This window comes from Lutjanus erythropterus, chromosome 15 (assembly GCF_056507025.1).
Source record: "Lutjanus erythropterus isolate fLutEry1 chromosome 15, fLutEry1.hap2, whole genome shotgun sequence".
NCBI lineage: Eukaryota > Metazoa > Chordata > Actinopteri > Lutjaniformes > Lutjanidae > Lutjanus > Lutjanus erythropterus.
The window spans coordinates 20,763,558-20,778,944 of NC_139331.1; the positions used below are offsets into that span (position 1 = coordinate 20,763,558).

Genomic DNA, 15,387 nt, shown 5'->3' on the forward strand with positions numbered 1-15,387 from the left:
ACTGGACACCTCTCAGCATAAACCTCATAATTTCACAACTAGAGGAATTAGTTTTCTCACATTGTCACTATTTTCTGCTGCCTAAGTAACTGATGCCTCACTATTTTATTGGCATAACAAACAGTAAAGTTTCACTGTCGTTTACTGTTAGTGATGTGTCTTTTCTCTGCTTTAATCCATGCTGAATTTCATTCTGTGGCTAACCCAATTAGACTACTTGAGCTAATCCTGGGGGAGCAGTTTTTCACCAGAGAACAATACAAACCGCCCACACAAATATCCGCCCCATGACAGAATGGGGTGGGTAGTGTTAGGACCCATAGAGCTACAGGAATAGAGAGGTTTTAATGACGGTAATCTCTTTTCCTTTGTCTTTATTAGATTGTTATGTAATCCTGGATGACATTTCAGAATAATGGATGCATAGATGGAAAGTGGAAATAACAGGAAGGTGGAGGTAAATGTGGAGAGAATGAGCAAATGAAGATGAGAATATGAACTACTGTCACCCGAACCAGAATTAATAATTACGGAGAAGAAGAGACAGACAGAAGACAGAGAGTACAGAGAACAGGAATGTAAGTATTCACAGGTGATTATGTAGGAGATGAATTCCTGTGACTCCCATACAATTCACCCACTCCTCATGTTGGTACCTGCTGAGCTGCTTTAATTAAGGCAGTGTTTTTTCTCTTATTTAATTAAAATTTTATGCTGAAGTAATTAATGTATGTGAGCAAATCAAGCAGGTGAAATTTGCAATGCTGGGCTTACAGCATTTAAGTTTTAATCTTTTCACATGCTTCACCACAGTAAATGTGTGCTTGTAGTGGCCTGTATTAATTTCATGAATACTTTATATTTGCAATTTTCCTTGCTTCTCTGTAGAGATGAGAGGGACTTTGCTGTAGTCCTCTGCAAGAACATGCACGAGCGCAAGAGGCACCTCCGCAAATGAAAATCCAATACCAACACAAACAGTTCTTTGATAAAACTCGACATAAGAAGAAAACATGATATATGGATCATACTTTATAGACATATTTTCTAGTTTCCCCTCTTATATCCTCCGGCTGCTCCGCCTCATTCTCTGACAGCATTACATGGCCTGTGAAACATATAAAGCTGTAAAGGCTTACATCTTAAACACATATACTTTGATATCAGATATATAATAGTAGATCGATTAAAGTTTACTTAATCATTCAAATTCTTAGCGACCAATTAATAAATCATTGGTTAATTGTTATCATCCCTAGCAGCTACATATGGTAACAGATAGAAATGTGGCTTATTATATTGTCAGAAACCAGTGCTGGGGAAACTACTTCAAAGTGGTAGTTTACCAGACTAGCCAGCCACTTCTGTTAAAGTACATCTTTATTACTCTCGGGAAAAAAAAAAAATCACACTAAAAGTACTACTGCTACTAAAACTACTTTCAAAAAGCAGCTCAACTACATCCAAACTAAACTGACACTGAGTTATAGGTGTGTTTGATTTAGGGACTAGGGAAGGCCAGTCCTCACTTAAAGCAATAGTTCACCCAGAAATGAAAATTCACTCAATATCTACTCACCCCTGTGCTGATGTGAGGATGTGTGAAGGTCTCCAGTTCACAAAACACTGCCGGAGCTTCAGCGGAAAACAGTGTTGCAGCCAAATCCAGTACAATTGAAGTGAACAGTAACCAGTTTTAAAATGTAAAAAAAGAACACAAAAATTTGGTGCAATCCAAATGTCTGTAAGCTGCGACATTAAAATATGACCAAAAAGACCATGACCATGTTTTTAGCCTAAATGTCAACTGTAGCCTCTCAGACTGGACCCACGTGCACATGCCTGAAACGCAAGTTGGACCTTTGTACACTACACCACCAGGCTTCCGTTGCTCTCGCTCTGTAGTCCGCGGCTGCAGCAAAGACACGATGTTCTTCTTCTATGTTTTCTTCTTTGTTGAAAGTTTGCGAAGTCAACAGTTCATGTAACAAGTCACTGTTTCTGAGCAGTTCTCTCTCTGTCGTCTGAATCTCTTCCAGGTAGCATGTAAACACAGGTGTGAAGGTATCGCGAGATCTCAAATATCTCGTGTCGCGCTGCTTGGGCGAGAGCCTGTGTACCCGCTTCAGCCGTTTGGGCTAAAAATATGGTGTAAATGGTGTCTTTTTGGGTCAAATTTTAATGTCGCAGCTTGCGGATACTTGGATTACACCACATGAGCAGTATTTTGTAGGTTTTTTTTGTGCTCCTTTTTCATCAACTGGTCACCATTCACTTCAGTTGTACTGGATTTGGCTGCAACGCTGTTTTCCGCTGAAGCTCCGGGAGTGTTTTGTGAACTGGACATCTTCATCCATCCTCACATCAGCACAGGGGTGAGTAGATATTGAGTAAATTTAAATTTTTGGGTGAACTATTACTTTAAGCAACCAGAGGAATTTTAAGGAGAAGATAAGGAGCTATTGTTGAAGTGAAGTCAGAAACATGCCATTTTTAAAATGAAATTCATAGTATCCCATTGCAGACATATTGGTTGCAAAACACTTGTGATTTTAATCAAATAGCTGGCGATTGTCATTAATCACCTATTGCAAGTTGTAGTTAAATTGTAGTTGTTGTAAAATTGTTCTACATGTGGTTAACTCCACGCCAAGATTGCATAAACCAGTCAGTGTCATCTTGTCATAGGACCTAGGCTAAGCTATATGTATCTTGTGATGGTTGTCCAATTTTGCCATACATTGATGCAAAGTGCAATGGATGATGCAATACCAACATCCTGAGTTTCACCATTCGCAGTCTTCATCAACACCCAAACCTACAACACAAACACCAGTTGCGTGCATGGAGAAAAGCCATCCGATTCTGTTGCCAGAGCAACGCTTTCCCTCTCTCTCTCCCATCCCTTCACCAGCAATCTGCTAGTTCGCTCTTTTCAGTCCACTCTGTGTTGTATCGCGAGACTACGCAGTCTACTAATCTGCGAGAACGAGCGCTCTTCTTCCTATCGCGAGAATAGAGCCAAGAGTAGTTCAGAGAGGACGTGATTAGATGGGATCCCCGAGCCCGCGTAGGATCACGCGAGAATGATAATTTATTCCGGAACTATGGCCATTCCCTAACCCTAACCGTGTGTTTTCTGTCCCTGAATCCATCTTAATTGTAGTGTTGTGACGTTAAAAACATAATACATTTGTACAATACGTACAATTGAAAGAATAAGGTGTACAAATCTCGCGAGAGCATCACAAATCTTGGGTTCCCTTCCAGACACGACCGTTGAGAGAGGCGGTGACCTCATCCTCGTCGCGAGGCGGAGCGAACCGCTGCAACTTTGGATGAACTTCTGATTTGAACAAACCGAGAGGCGGTCGGTCGGCAAAGAGAGTGCACGGACAACAACAGGCGCAAAATTGTGAAGAACCCTACAGGTTTTCTGCTACAAACTCATTACAGCCGGTTCGTATTATCTTTACCGGCCGTGACGGTTTTTGTATGCCGGTGACAAACCAGCGAGAGCGTTATTTTTCTTCTGGAAAACGCTGACAAGGTGGACGTTATTAAAGGTGAGTGCGCTCTCTCCTCCGTTGGTCTTCTCACTGACAAACGGGCGATATCAACACCGTTAGCTAGTTGTTGGTGGACAACAGTCGAAAATGATTATTGGTTTATTCGCTGTGCATTTGAGTTCATGTGACCCATTGAGGGATTTCAGGTAATGCTTTGGCGAGATAACTACACTTAAAAGTTTAGGTAACAGTCGGTTATTGTCAGTGGTGTGTCGCGGCTCATACACCGCCTTATTTTCTTGCTAATATCTGTTTTAGTTAGCTGTATTTAAAGAGCTCTTTACGCCAACCAGCCACGTCGGTGGCTAGCTTATCAATCCTTTTCATTTGTGTGGCTTTTATAGCCCCCGTTCAGTTAACATTTCGTTCTCTAACTATGCCTCTCCATGAGACAACCCCCAGTTTAAAATTTAGACAACGATTCACCGTTGCTTTTAAAGTAACAGGAAACCAAGCAAAATGACCATCAGATAAAGGTAATTGTTGTTTGGTTAAGTCCCTGCGTGACCGCTGTATAATTGGGATAGCTAGCTGCTGCCAGTCGCTCTTGTGGGTTTTCCTGTCATCCTCAACCTCGCTGCTGTCCATCTTTTTACTCGTGAGTGAACGATGACACAACCACAGTGAGGTGATTTACCTTGTCATACTTCCAGTGAAGCAGACGTGTAGTGTACACACACTGACTGTTGCAGTGCAATTTGCTGTCGTTTCTATGGGTCGTTTGGACATTAGCTCCCAGCTGTCTGTAAGGTGTGGATTTACAGAGAGGTGCGACCGTGTGTTGATTTTTGCAGGGAAAGTTTTGAATTGTTTATTCTTAAAACCAGGCTCCTAGGTTATTCAAATGCTATTAATTAATTATACATAATCGACTACTGAAAAAAAACAATGCACAACTTGGAACTTGCAGGAAATCAAAAACCAAGTTCAAGCACAATTTCTGTCTACTGCTTGTCAAAACCATTCTCATTAATCAAAATGGCCGTCTGTGTAGTCTAGTCAGATATGAGTAGTGATGTAATAGTGCTACATTTAAGTGATGAAGTGATGAATTCATCCTCAGAATGACCAAATTGTTCTCTAAGTCTAACTATTTATGTTTAGGGTGTGCTTTAGGTTAATTAAAGGAGCAGTTTTCCCCAAAATCAAAAATACACATTTTTCATCTTACCTGTAGTGCTGTGAGTTGGAGTTATCAGCCGTAGAGATGCCTGCCTTTTGAATATAATGGATCTAGATGGCACTCAGCTTGTGGTGCGCAAAGCATCAAAAAATAAATAAATAAATAAATAAAATCCTTGGAAAAACTCAACAGCATCGCCTCTTTGTTAACCAAGTTAATCCACAGCCCTTGTGAGCAGTGTCCTGTAGGAACTATTTTCTTTGTATGGTACAACACCTGCCAATTGTATCACAGTGCAGAGGGAGGTGCATCTACTCAGGGATGAGAGACTTGTGCTTGTGACAGCATGAGATGTAAACATTAATGGCGTCCTCCTTAGCTGAACTGTAATGTTAGCATCACTGAGCTAGCCAGTGCTATGATTTCATTGCTGTTAATTTTGTAAAATTATTATTATTATTTATTTTTTTGTGCTTTGAGCACCACAAGCCAAGTGTCACCTTTCATTTTCAATTATATTTGAGAGAAGGCTGACATATCTCAAAACTCGATAACTCACATGAAAACGAACTAGATTGATAAATAGTACTACAGGTAAGAGGAAAAATGCATTGTTGGTTTTGGCTGTCCCTTTAAGACAAGTAAGTTCTAGCACTCACTAAGGTTTGCTTATATGCAAATTTGTGAGGTCATTCTTCTGTCTGAACCTTCCTCTGCCCTAATGACACCCTGAGAGGGATTTCTATTGTAAGTGGACCCCCTGTAGCTGCTCTGTCTTCTGTTATTGCTGCCATCTCAACCTGTGGAGTCTGTCCTCAGGCTACCAGCTTCAGCCCTCCAGGGGGCTTACATACACACACAGAAACACACTGCCTTCTTCCTTTGACAAGTCTTAAATGGACGTGTCAAAGACATCTCATCTCTATTCATCGGCTGGCTGGGTGGGTCAAATTCTTAACTTGAAACACAACAGCAGCATTAGCGATATACTCTCTTTGAGACACCATTTCAACTGCTTTGTCCGCTTTGCTCTGGCTACCTCAGTCACTGCCCCCCCCCCCAATTCTCATGTGTTAGCAGTGGAACATCTCATGCCATCAACCCCCCCTTGTCAGTGCCTGTGAATGCCAAGGCTGAGCAGATCTGAAGGCTGTTGCATTTACAATATTAAGTAGGCTATTGAAATTGAGTGTGTAGGTGGAGGCGCACATGTTCTGCAACACATGTAGCTGCCGAATTATAGGGGAGGTGGGAGAAAAGAAAAATGTCAGGGTCGCTCATGGAGAGCTAAAAGATTATCAAAGGGCTTTTGGGATGTAGAGCAGCTGAGACATCTCTCTAGGTGTTCATGGATTAAGCAGCTGGAGTTGGCTAAAAATTTGTCTTCAAAAAGGGCTTCAACCCTCTTCATTGTAAGTACTGTATTGGCTCTTATTGGGATTTTCAAATGAAGATTCTCCCAGGGCCTTTGTTAGTACTTGCAAGCAAAATCTTGAGGTCTTAAATTTGTATCAGATGCACTGTGATTGGGATGTGGTCACTCATTCAAAAATCCTCTAATGTGCAGCCTAGGCATATCTGGAACAGGCAAGGTTTTTGGCAGCACACAGAGAGAAATCTGGCAAATGCAAAGTCAGGAAAAAGAGGACATTTTAATCTCATAGCAGACCAGCTTGCACTTTCACTGTCTGCATGTAATGCATAAGCGCTGACAGGAGCTGAAAATGGGGTCTTACCTGTTTACAACCTCCCACACTAGCCTCACTGTGGGTATGTTCACACTGCAAGCCTTAGTGCTAAGATCTGATTTATTTTGTTTGGCTGTTCACATTTTAAAAAAAAGTAGCCTATATCAGATTCCAGTGTGAACTGGTCATAGTCCTGAACTGACCCACATGTAAGGCTGTCAAAACTCTTGTATTAGTTATTAAATTGAGTGCCAGCTATTTTGATAATCAGTGAATTGGTTTGAGTAAATTTTTAAGAAAAAAGGACACAATTCTCTGATACCAGCTTCTTAAATGAAAATATATTCAGGTTTCTTTACTAATTTATGACAGCAAACTGAATATCTTTGGGTTGTGGACAAAACAAGATATTTGAGGATGTCATATATGGCTCTGGGGAAACATTTTTCATTTAATCGATAAAATAGAACAGTAATTGAGTATGAAAATAATTGTTTTTTTTATATAAGTATTGTATTGTCTGTAAAATTCTGGTATCGTAACAACTCTACCTGCATGTGCGAAAGAACAATAACAAAGATGTATCATGCTGTTGTACGAAAGTAAACATGGAGGCCAGTGAAGCATGACACCTGAAGCATTAACAGCTGTATTTATAAGTTGATGTGCATTAGAAGCCTGTGAATTTGTGATGATGAGGATGAGGAGAAAGAGAGCTATAGTTTTAATTATGGATTGTTGTTGAGCAATAGCTGCTACTTGTGTATGGAGGTCTGTGTGGATGTGGAGTCTGAGCCAGGAGGGGTGCATCGTGATGTGAATGGCTTCACAGAAACAGATTTCTTTTCTTCTCTTCTTTCTAAGATACTTTTAACTACGTTTGTCAGTGCCTCTCCACACAATGTTTGTGGCCGGGATATAAAAGTTGCATGAATTCCAACATGATTATTCACACTGAGGTCACATTGCAAAAAATCAGATCTGTATCTGATTTAGGACCATATGTAAAAGGATCCCAAATCAGAATTGAAAAGATCCAAGCAAGATACAAGCCAAAAAAAAGAAAAGATGTGGGCCACTTCTGCCTGCTGTCTGAATGAAGCCCATGTCCCCCTCCCTTACCGGCTACTTTCTTGCATCTCTGCCTTGTCCTTCCCTTCTGTCTCACTTCTGTCACTAATTCTTTACTCTCAGCCTCCCACGATTCCCTCCTCCCTTCTCCCATCACTGATGGTGCCTTTTCCTCTCGTCTTGCTTCCTTCCTGTTGTGGAAAGCATGCCAGGACTCTGACATTCTCATCATTTCTGTCCACATCCCTCACCTTATCTCTCCTTCTTCTCTGTCTCCCATTCCCCTCCCTCCCCTGTCCCTTGTCTTCATTTCTCCTTTTCTCTGCGTTTTTCTTTCCCTCCCTGTCTTCTCAGTCTCCCTGCATGCTGGAGATTGGAATGTGAGTTCCCTCTGTTTAAGGTCTAGGGGTGGGCTGTCTCTTGAGAAATACCAGAGCAAGAAATACTCGTTAACAGTGAATAGATCACACTGCAGGGCAGAATGATTTAATAAATCTACTAGGCACCAATAAATCAGGGTTTTTCCTGTAAGGAGAATTTAGAGGTGGCCTTCTTGCTCAAATGTTGTGCAGAGTTTTTGCTGTAATCTGAACATAATAACACCTATTTCAAGAGTGTTGTGTTAAATGCATCACTGCCAACTGTAATTGCAACAGCAGAATCACTCCAGGATGGCTCTAGGATGATACAGTACATTGGCTAATTAGCACTACCCAATGAGCATAATTCACACTACAAACAAGATATGGTATGTTTCTCAGCTCTCATTGTAGACAGAATACAGGATGGAAATGTTTGATGATGGAGGGGAGAGTCAGAGTACTGGTGTTATAGATCAACTAGTGTCCCTTTCAAGTGGTGACTTTCCTGTGAACAAATTGGTGGTTTCTTGTAGTGACGGCTGATATTGAAAACAGGAAGATAAAAAAACTTGAGGGAAAATGCATACCTTCTGTAGTGAGGTGCTGGCTCACAGGCAGACATCAAAAATGGACAATGAAATGCAACATGCTTGTAACTCCCATGTGTTTTAATGAATTAGATACAGCATGCAAAGACGGTGCCCATTCAGTCTGATGAGAATTGCTTGCCTGGCGTATATGCCAAAAATGTTTGCTAGCTTCTGGGTTTACTTTCTGTATTTGCGGCACACTGAATATGCACAGTGTTTTTTGCCCTTGATCCCCAGCTGTGGGTTCCCACATGGTCTATAGACTTTACATTGTGATGACAACACAGATTTTTAAATTGCTTTTCTCTGCTCACAGAAAGCTTTTACAAATATAAAACACTCTCCATGGGTCAAAAATAACTGACCTTCTTTGCAGTTTGAGGTAGTGTGTCAACAGTTTTACAGATGTCTCTTTTATAATGGTGGCTTATGGGGGAAAATGGTTTTTGGGGCACAGGGGTATTTCTCACTGCAGTACCCCGAGTGGCCACTGGGGAAAATTGGAGGCAAGGCTAGAGCTGAGTATTATTTAAAAAAAAAAGTATGATACCAGTACCAATACCAGTGCCCTTAAAGTGATATAGATGGCAATGAATCACTTAATTTGCTAACTTTTTTCAAAGGCTCTTCTTTATCAAGAATGTTTGCAGTGATTGGATGTGAGCAAAACCATATAGATAGTAATTTTTTTCTAGATCTGGGTACCAAAATGATTGAATGCAGGTATTGTTTGTTTGGAGAAGTTTTGATACTACTTGGTACTTGATTATTTTAATCTATACTTCAAAGATATTGAATACCGATACCGAACCAGCCCTAGGCAAGGCTGAGTGGTAATATCCTATCTAGGTTTATTGTTAATGACTGATTAAAAATTTGGGGGTGGGTGGGCTAGAACTTCTGCCAGCTTCTGAAAGGGGGGCATGCCAGAAAAAAGTTAGGTAATCATTGCCTTAGCTGATAAAGTGCAGAGACCTCCTACTATGTATATTGCATTGAATATCTTTTCTTGTTTGTACTTACCCATAGCTGCTTAGTCAGCAGCAGCTATAGCATGGCGAAGTTGCAATGGAGCTGTCGCTGTAGCTGCACTTGTCGCTATTATCAGTGTATTGTTGATAATAATGCCTGACAGCACTTAAGAACAACAACTTGTAGTTCTTCCGTGCTGGTAGATGTTCTCTCTTACTTTGGCATTTGATGCCAAACTAGAACACATGCCCATCAGGTCTGGAAGAATCGCATCCCTGATACTGTACTGTATGGAACTGTAGAAAAACAATTAGTGTCATGTTTTCAGAATTTTGGCATTGACTTGGTATTGAAGTTCTCGTGCCACCGCTACCCTGACTGTGAAAACAAAATCTGCATATGGAATCTGTGCCCACTATCATGCAAACATAATTAACACCACTATGGATTTGTATTTTTGACTGTTCCTATACATTTCATACAGTTGCCTGTCTTTAATGGTAATACATCCAGATAAACTTGTAACCATTCAATCAATAGTTGTATATGTGGCTATCTTTCTTAGTTTGCAAAATCTGGAATGTATTTCAACCCTGATTTTGTCCCTCAAGACTTCAGTGCAGTGTTGTTAAAAAACCCAGGTCTGTGTGCTCTGACACATTTGAAGTGCAAGCCAGCGTATTGTTTTCACTTAACAAACAGCCCTTGCGGTGTTTTCTCTGATATTCAAAATTGCATATCTCTTTTGATCCAGGGTTTTTTTCAGAGGATAAATCGGAAACCCTGTTGAGGCTTTCAGTCGGCAATGTCAGGGCCATTCATAGCAGCCAGAGAAGAGAAGAGAGGACATAAGAAGAAGCAGTTAATTTTAGCCATTCCACCTGAGGTGATGGGACTTTAAAGCTAAATTTCCACTGCATCGGATCTCCACTCTACATTTTCTCCTCTCTGTCTGGTGAAAAAAAATCTTAATTAGGGCTGTAAGAGTGGATTATAGCACACAAAAGCAGTGTGGATTACGAAAAAAAAGCTCAGATTTCAGTTGTGACAGATGAGCAAAAAAAAATCTATACAAACATGATGAAACAATGACTAGGCAGGCTAATCCATGCAGAAGTAAACAGGAGGAACATACTGTACAGATGGAGAGCCCTGAGAGCGAGAAAGAGAGTCAGAACAGTCTAGATATTGTGAGAACAATGCTTAAATGCTGCCAGCATTAGTGCCAAAGTTCCAAGAATCCAAATTCTACAATAGTACAAGCCAGAGTGGACAGTTAGCACCTGACAATAGTTAAATGCTAAAGCCTAAACTTGAATAACTTGAAAAATGGTGAGACTATGCACTGTATGTGGCTATTTTGGACAACACCAGCGGTAACCTATTACTGACACCTCATGGAGAACCCGAAGGGGCTAAGAAACTCATGCAAAATGCAAAAGACCCTATCTAGTGCAAGAGTTCGATTTGTCTGTTCTGGGCTAATGTAGAATCATGGTGGCGCAACACGGCAGGGTCCATGGAAGAGGCCTGCGGCCTCTGAAGATATAAACAACTAATTTTAAGGTAATGAAAACACGTTTTACTTTTTTGAGCCATTTATTTTTAACTCAAGTGTTGTCTCATATTAGGCAGTGTCTTTGTTTGTATGCTTGTTCCAAACTAAAAAGAAATAATCAAATGTGGAGAAGTATAGTATAGGGCTGGGCAATACATTGATACTATATCGATATTATGATACAAGACCAGATATTGTCTTAGATTTCAGGTATCATTGATACTCTTAGTTTAAGTGATATAATTTTTCAGAACTCAGCAGACTGTTCTAGATGTTTTATTATCTGCCTTTAGCCACTTAATCATTATATTTACATTACTTTATTACAAACCATTTCTTAATTGAATTTATTGAACAATTACTGTACTGTGATATGTACTGTTACTGTAATATAAAAGGATACAGTGATAGAAGATTTTGGCCATATAGCTCATCTCTAGTGACTTTTATTAAAAACATGAAATAGACAGAACCCAAGTTACATCAAGGTAAATTATGGTGTGTGTAAACAATGAAATTGATTGCACTACTGCTGCTGCAGGAAAAAATGTAGCTGAGGATTTCACCCTATTCATGTTTTTTTTCCCTTCATGTGGCCTCAGACCTCTTTTAGACCAGTGTATTGATCATGTGTTGATTTTTCAACACATATTCCTTCTGGATTTGAGATTCTGCTCCTGGTCAGGGATTTAATGTTGGTCTGACACTGCTCAGCTTTGAGTGAACACATCAGATTGTTAATGTATGATAAATATTGGATGCTATGAAATTGTAGATTATAACCTTGTTTTACTCATTGGTAGCAACTTCTTTCCCTTGTTAATCTGTGAGATGCTCAGCATGCTTGTAACGTGTATGTTGTTACTGAAAAAAGAAAAATGCCATAAAGTTGCACCACTTTTCCTGCACCATCACTGTGATGAATATTCAGAAGTTAAGAGAATTCAGTGATTTAGTTGTGATCTGTTACGGTTTACACAACAGGGAGAACAAGCACAACGTGGCAGCTGTGTGGTTTGAAAAGTTAAGTGCAGGTGGAACATTATCAATGCGTTATCAACTCCTCTTCTTTTCAACTCCCATGATGACATCACAAGAACACGACTATGCACGAGAATTGTAAATCTTATCCCCAAACATGTATGGGAGCATTGCCGAAATTCCTACCAACTGCCTTGCCATCTGTTTCCAAGCAGACAGAGCTCTCAAATTTCTGTTGGATGACTAAAAGGATGTTGCTACTGTTGGATGCCTGGGCTGGTATTAGTGATAGAAGTGCTTTTCTGACCCTGTTGGATTTGTTAATTGCTGCTGTCTCTCCTGTGCCATTTTGGGAAAATTAGTGTGAGTGTGTGGCGCTGTAACCTGAAATTTATGCAAGCTATTTGTCAAGAAATTACATAGCTATTCCAGCTTTCAAGATGTGATGTGATTGTTGTCAGCCTGAAAACAGATTGAATTTCGCAGTTTGAGGTTATCAGCCTAAGAATTCATATTTGGTAACTTGAGCTTATTCTCCATCCTGGAATTAATTGTAATATATTGCATACACCAGCCAGATAACCCAGTGTATGGGTTGACTGGCGGCACCTTAGCTGCTGCTTTGCAAACTGACATCTGTCATGACTAATATTATCCCAGCTCAGTTTTTATGACTGTCAATCAGTCAAGGTCTGTGACTGTATAGGCTAAACCTGCTCTGTATGAACCTACAGAAACAGGTATCAGTGTTAACTAGCATGCTAACTGCTAACATCATAGCAGCTGATGTAAGACATACATCTTTGGCAGCTTACTCACTGTCTGGCTAGCTTTGGCTTGACTTGTTTAGGATCTCTCTTTGGTTTTAGATGGATTACATTCAAGGATGCCTAGCTCAAATAGCCACTGATTGGTCGATATTCAGTAAAAATTTGTAGAGCTATTTTATATATATAAAAAAATTCTTTGTTGCAAACCTAAAAATATGTGATTAATACTTTTTTGTTGCTAATCACAACAAACATTGAATGATGCAAAAAAGTTTAGCCAGCACTCAACTGATCTGGTGTCATTGTTGCATGCTAACTGAACTAAAAGAGGACTTCATCCCAGATTTTTTGTAGATTTGTCAGAATATGGACGTGTTGCCCACATGGAATGAGTCATTACTAGGCCTGGAATTAATGATTAGTTTATATTATTTAGTAGTTTGGTCCATGAAATTTCAGAAAATGGTGAAAAATGTTGGTCTCTCATTTGTAAAGGCCAAGATGAGATCTTCAAATATCTTGTTTTGTCCACAGAACATATTCAGTTTACCATGATAAAGGATAAAAAAGCAGAAAATATTCAAATTTGACAAGCTCAAATCAGAGAATTTGGATAGTTTTTGTTAAAAAAATGACTCAAAACAATTAATCAATAGTTGTCAATTAATTTTACAGTCGATTAATAAACAATTTATTCCTGTAGCTGTAGTCATTACATACTGTTTTGTACAGGCCCTGAAAGTGTGAAGCGCCAACCTGAAAGACATGCATGTATTGTGTCAGAACCTAATACACCATCAATTTGAATACGCAAGTGATCCTCTACCCAATTACCAAGCGACCTTTAGTCATTTGGATTGCTCAACATGGTTTGACACAAGCTAGGCTCTAACCACAGAAAAACACTGCAAGATCTCATTAGTATTCACTTCAATATCTTTGGGGTACTGAGTTCAGTATTACTTTTATGATTTCAACATATTACCCAAATATGTTGTGGAAGAAGTAAAATTACAACATCACATCTTGAGGATGCATATCAGTTAATGGCTAATGTTTGGACTTACTAAAAGGAAAAAGAAAATAATTGACAGCAACATTCAGTGTGAATTGAAACTACTGAAACCATGTCAGCACTGTCAATTAGTCCACCATATCATATGTAGGATCCAGATCTACCCCAAAACCATTTGGTAAATTGGTGCCCTGAGCAAAATCAAACAGTCATACTATCTCTGGTTACAGTAATGCCGTCCAGTGCACTTTGCAAAGGACATTATATTAAGGGATTACAGCACTTTTATTATGTGATAGGTTTTACCTGAGCGGGCTCTGTAATTGGAAGTTGTAGCCATTAAAGCTCCATTCAGACAGGATTTGTTTCTCATGGAGATGAATGGTGATTTTGTTCCTGTCTGAAACACACAAGACTTTTCTCCCCCCATCTCTGTGTTAAGTCAGGCCCTAAATGTCCTGTTTTTTTTTTAGCATTTTTGTTGGCCTTTTTTAACGATTGGTGTACCTTGAAATTAAATTATTGAAATAAAAGCCAACTATACATTGTGTCCTTTGTAACGTATTTTAAGTAGGCTATTTTTGTACAACCTACCAACCTGTTCTCTTCCAACTCTTCCAACTCTGCGTGCAAACTGAGTTCTCTGAGCGCAATGAAACAAACAAAAAATGTAAAAAGAAACACTGGGCATCATGCATGAATGTCTTTTTTTCTCTTATATTTGTTCTTGCACAAAGAAGTAAGAGAAAAATTAGAAAATTCTTCATGGGATTAATGAAACCTGCACTGCACCTGAATATGTTGATGAATTGCATTGATCTTAAATGGGGGAATTCTTTAGCATATAGAAAGGCCCCAATAAACCCCTGTAAGGACAGCAGACTTAAGTGCCATGTGGAAACCAACAAGCCACTGAAATTTGACAGGTAATGTTGAACCAAAATAAAAGAAGGAAAAAGGAGAAGGAAAGGAAATACCATCGAAGGACCACAAAAAGAGAAAAAAAAACAAACTAACAGACATGGATGAATCATTGGAACATCCTTGGAGAGGTTTCTCTGTTGGGGTACAGCTAGGTTGTTCTTATTGGCTTATATGTACTCTTGGGCACTCCTAAATTTTGATCTTACCTAAGAACAAACGGAAAATATGAAAGTATCGATGAGTGCCACAAAAGTTATTAAGTTGTTTGCATGCACAATTTAAGATAAAATCTGTGCGTATGAACAATTAATGCACAAGGCCCACTGTTTGTGGACACAGGTCCTACAGGGTCATCCAACAGACTTATTTGGCTGCTTTTTAGCATTATATCTATGCTGTAAGCTGTGTTTGTGTAACTATATGTATGAAGTCTACCCATATTCTACAATCCTACTGGTTATCTTAAGAAAGTGCCTTTTATTTCAAATCATGTGCTATAGTTTTGTACCGGCAAACATTCTGTCCAGAACAATTCAGTTAGCAAGAAGCATGGCTAACTTTTATCACCCATATCCCCCTGGAACATTCGACCCATCCTCGTGGGACTGTGCTGGCACACAAGCTTTCTGATGTCATGAGAGTCCACTCAGTTTGATGCCTGAATTACTCATGGTCAATTGTATTACATAATGCACTGTACAGCTCAGTTTGGGAAAAGAACATTTCTCCCTTCTGCATGAACTGTAGTCTCTGATTATATTTAT

At 39.5% G+C, this 15,387-nt stretch overlaps 1 protein-coding gene across 3 annotated transcripts in view; it reads left to right on the forward strand.

The window, feature by feature from the left end:
- The first annotated feature begins 3,373 nt into the window (after nucleotides 1-3,373).
- The window catches only part of sipa1l1 (signal-induced proliferation-associated 1 like 1), a 105,822-nt gene continuing 93,808 nt past the window's right edge, over nucleotides 3,374-15,387 (forward strand). For all 3 annotated transcript variants that reach the window (XM_084736923.1, XM_084736920.1, XM_084736922.1), the window contains exon 1: nucleotides 3,374-3,566. The gene's annotated coding sequence lies outside the window, so the exon portion shown is untranslated. The remainder of the gene's footprint in view (nucleotides 3,567-15,387) is intronic.